Source organism: Phodopus roborovskii, unplaced genomic scaffold (assembly GCF_943737965.1).
Source record: "Phodopus roborovskii unplaced genomic scaffold, PHOROB, whole genome shotgun sequence".
NCBI lineage: Eukaryota > Metazoa > Chordata > Mammalia > Rodentia > Cricetidae > Phodopus > Phodopus roborovskii.
The window spans coordinates 495,709-500,840 of NW_026126438.1; positions in this window are offsets into that span (position 1 = coordinate 495,709).

The following is a 5,132-nucleotide window of genomic DNA, read 5'->3' on the forward strand; positions in this document are numbered from 1 at the left end:
AAGTCCTTGGAAAGGTATATTTGACTGAAGTTTCTGAACGGTAGAAAACTTATGTCAAATTTTAAACTGGTAACACATTAAAATGATATAAATATCACTAAAGTACTTGTATTATGTGTGAAATACTGACAAGAAAATGTGGGAATATGCCAAGCACATATAAAATGTTCTAAAATGTTTTTGCTCATTGTTATTTGAACCCATTTATACAGTCTAGTATCTTCAAAAGGTCAGTGTATATGTGTATGTGTGTAATAAGATTATTCTTAGATCTGGAAAAGACAATGAAAAGCCGAATGGTGTTCGCAGTTTAGGGGCACAACCATCCTGTTAACTCCAGCTCCAGGAGATTCTACACTCTTCTTTGGCCTTTGATGGTACCCAAAGAGCATGAATTCACAGATATAAACACACACATTGGTGTGTGTGTGTGTGTGTGTGTGTGTGAGTGTGTGTGTGTGTGTGTACCCATGGGTCTGAGAGCCACATGACATGGGTGTTGGGAACCAAAGCTGGGTCCTGTGCAAGATCACTGAGTGCTGCCAACAGCTAAGTCATATCTATAATGAGAAAAAGCATATTTAATTAATTATGGAAGTTATGAACCACACACAGGAATATGCACACATTATATAATACTCTTCTATAAGTCTCTTATCTGATGTTGATTACCTATAATACAAGGGACACTCACTGAATCTTACTGGAATAAATACTGACCAACACACCATAGAAAAATCCTACATATTTTAAATCTGTTTATGAAAAAATTGTTGATAAAAAATGAAGCATCACCCATCTATTCCCCTTGAATTTCTATATCACTGTGAGTTTATGAAATGTCATATACTGTAGTATTTTGAGATTTGGAACTATTGAGTGTCAACAGTAACACAACATGAACAGTCATAGTGTCATTTCTCTCATTCATTGAACAAATTCATCACAGTCATAAACACCATGTTCAAGTAAAAGGAAACTGGGTAATGTTAAGTTCTAGTCTTATGTTTATGAGATTTTTAAAAAAATCTTTCTATTTGTCTTCCAGGAAACCTAATTCTTACCAATACAGATTGTTTAACTAATTTTTACTTATAAGGTCAGCACTCTTAATTAGTTGACAAAGACAGTACAATGATGTTTAGAGAATAGGGGATTATTGTTCTTACCAGTGTTAAAAATGACAAGGTCTTTCATTTTCTCAGGTTCCTTGCAGATATTCTACCTTCAACTTTTATGAGTTAATCTGAATCTTTAGAAAAATAATAAGTGTCAAATCACACAGCCTTTCTTTAAACAAGTTTTAAAATTTGGAATAACCTTAGGAGATAAATTTGTTTGTATTATATTGTAAGAGATAATGTATGTATGGTCAGTGGTATTTCCAAAATAGAGTCCATATGCCTGCAATTTACATGGCACAGGTTAAAAATCATCACATGATATTAGTCTTCAGAATGGTTATAATGATATGTGGAAAAGAGAACTGTTGGTGAAAACAAAGTTTCTAAATCTCAAGATCATTATAGAAAGGAAGAATACATTCAAAATCAAAGTCATACTCAAAATAATCTAAGTTTCTAAATCCTTAATTTATGAATTGCATTATTTATAGCATGGATTAATTTATCTGAATTGCATACAAACATGACAATGAAACTATTTCCAAAAATATGAACAATATTTGTATACAACACATGGAAGTAAATATCATGCAATTAGTTAAGTCCTATACCTGAATATTGTTCATTGTATACATCTGTACACAGGCAAAAAAACTTTCACAGTGGAAAATACATTTTATTCCTAATGATAATATTTTAGAAACAGAAAATGACTCATGAGGTATTGCTTTTCCACTTAAAAAGTTTTAAAATAAAAAATTTAAAACCCAGTACTGCCTATTGTACCTTCATTACTTTTTCAAGGCAAGTTACATAAGAAAATTGAGGTAATAGTATTTACATTACTTTTTGATTTTTATAAATGATATACAAAGCACATGTAGCAAATAAATCTCAGCACATTGTAAAAGCCTATAGAAAATACAGTTAATTTTCATTTAATAGACAAAAGAGAGAGAGAGAGAGATACCATAAAAGAAGGAGCTATTATAGTTTTGAAGAGAAAACTGACTCTAGAGAAATGTCCAGAGACTTACAAGGATGACCCCAACTAACAATCTGAGCAATAGTGGAAAGGCTACCTTAAAAGCCCTTCCCTGATAATGAGATTGATGAATAACTTTTCTACCATTAAAGGGCCCTCACCTAGTAGCTGATGCAAACAGAAGTAGACATCCACAGCTAAACACTGAGCTGAACTGGTATCCAGATGCAGAGAGGGAGAAGTGATAAGAAAATAGGGATAAGACCAGGCTACAGAAACCCTCAGACAGCTGACCTGGACAAGGGGAAGCTAATGGATGTTCAGACTGCTAGCTACAAACCAGCATTGGACTAACCCAGACCCCATGAACATGGGTCTCATTTAGAAGGCTTGGGCAGTCTAAGCAACCTCTGACAGTGGAACCAGGTTCTATCCCTGGTGCACAAAAAGGAATTTGCGAGCACATTCCCCATGGAGGGATACTCCCTTAACCTGGAGACAAGAGGGATGTCTTAGTCACTACTTAAAATGACTTGAAATATTTTGTTGATGTCTCCTGGAAGGCATCACTCTCCCTGTGGAGTTGAGGGGGGTAATGGGAGGGAGGTTAGGGGGTAATAGTAAGTAGGGAGGGACTGAGAGAGGGAGGAAGGAAGAGGAATGAAGTAGAATCATATGTAAAATAAGAAAATAAATTAAAAAAGAAAAACTATGCATTTAATTACTCTTAGTACTATGCCAATGGTTTAGCAATTCAGGGAAATTTGCTACTAATAAAAATATTGAAAATGTTGCTTACCTGTTCAATCTTTTATTGAATACTCATTGATTGATAAGGAACCAATATGGTCTTTCAAATTGCATTATCATTATTGGATTTAAAGCATTACAAAGATTTCTAATAAGGCACTCACTATGCATGGCCTTTCTCTATGTTTCATGTCTTCTTTTGAATGTCTTTATATCCATACATTGTCAACACATAATTCTGAAATTCCCTTAATATCAACTGAAAGATTTCTATCACAAACCTTTTTATAACTTTGTTCTTGCCATCAGTAGCAAGGAAGTTCTTTTGAAATTATAACTGTTTTAAATTCATAGAAGGTTAAGTCCCAAATCTGTCCCTATATGTAATTTCTACACTATCACACTGACAAAGAAATCCTTCAGCACTCTTGAAATTGTACAGGATTCTTCTTAGTGGGCCCCTGGGCCACATGAAGAATAGGTATACTCTTGAAAATTGACAAACTCATAGGTAAACTTGATCATTTACATGAAATATCAAGAAAAAAGCATTTTTGAAATAGTATCCATGTATTCCTAGAGAATTTAATACAATCAAAAAATGAATTTTGATCATATTCACCTTCTAATCCACCCATCCCCTTACATATATCTGAAATCCCTATAGTATTTATGTCTTCTTTTTAAAATAACAAATTCTGTGGAAGATCATCTTGTAAGTGAAATTATCCCTAAAGGATATCCCTAAAGCCTCTCCTTTACCAGTCATCATTCTTACTAATTTCTTAACTAAAGAAAAGAATTTGTGCCCTTCTTTCCATGTCAGAATATTGACTGACTTGACACTTTGCATACTGTCTGTGAGCAACTGCAGCTATTTTGTCTTCATGAAAGCAGTCATCTTCTCACATCCAAAAGAAACTGTCTTGTTTCAGTTTTCCTCCACCTGTGATTTTACTATCTTTTTTGCCCCTCTGAGGAAGAAGTTATGATATATAAACTCCATGTATGGCTGTACTGTTCAGAGATACTTGTTCTTAGCACTTTAACCAGCTTTGAATCCCTACGTTAATGACAACACAAAGATATTTCCCTTATGAAGACTAAGAAGTCTTTAACTGACGGGTGTAAATATTTCCATGTAGATGTCACTATGATGTATTTGTTCCAGCTAGCAAAATATTAGTGGCAAATGAGTTATTTTTATTGCCTTCTGTGACCTCAATAACAATCTTCAGTTTTACCTTGGTCAGAGTTTGTCTCACTAAAAGCTGAAAGTTATTTCTTCCTTTGAAAAATTTAAATCATACAAGAGAAATCAAAGGTCACCTGCACTGTTATGTTGGTAAACTAAGTGTAACTGTTTTCCATTAAATGAATTGTGTGTGTGTGTGTGTGTAAGGAGAGGGAGAAAGAGAAATTACCAAGGAAATGTTTCTATGGTACTCTTCGCCTCCACAAAATCTACACATTCACATTCAGAGCTTGTGCTTCCTAAAAAAATATATCACATAATAAAATATAATTTTTCAAAGCATAAACAATTGATAAAGAAATTTGAACACCAGAAGAACATAAATAAAAAAAGATTCTAATACTGAGGAAAACTAAACATCCAGATGTTTGTTATTTTCTAGACATTTAAGACTTCCTTTGACCAACTGAAGAAAATCTGACTCATGACTTCCTCTGGAAAATGGACAGCATGAGGGTTGTTTGCAGTGTTCAGTTTTACATTTTTTATAATTTAATTCATTCATAATTTTAATTTTCTGATGAAGCATATAGAATATAGGCAAAAAACTTGAAAACAAAGTGTGGTAAATGGTGAAGTGTAGTTTTAGGTGAGCTTATTAGTGTTGCATAATATTAAAGCTTGAAGATAGTAGAACATACTAATTCATAACTTCTAAATTCAATGTTATCAACTTTTAAACAATTCTTTTGAGCAGCAGTTCTCAAACTGTTGGTCACAATCTCTTAAGTGGCAGAATGATCATTTCACAGTGGTCACTTAAGAAGATGAGAAAAGTATAAAGTTTTACATTATGTTTCATAACAATGGTAAAGTTTGTTATACATTAAGAAGAAAAATGAATTTATGGTTGTGGTTAAAATGACATATAGAAGTGAACTAGAAGGTGGCATCATCAGGAAGATTGTGAGCTACTAATCTAGAGAAATGTATTAACCTGATCTTCTGTAGAATGCTAAAGAAATTTTTCTTAAACATGTAGTTTTTATGGCTATTTTGTAAGGAACACATTTATAAT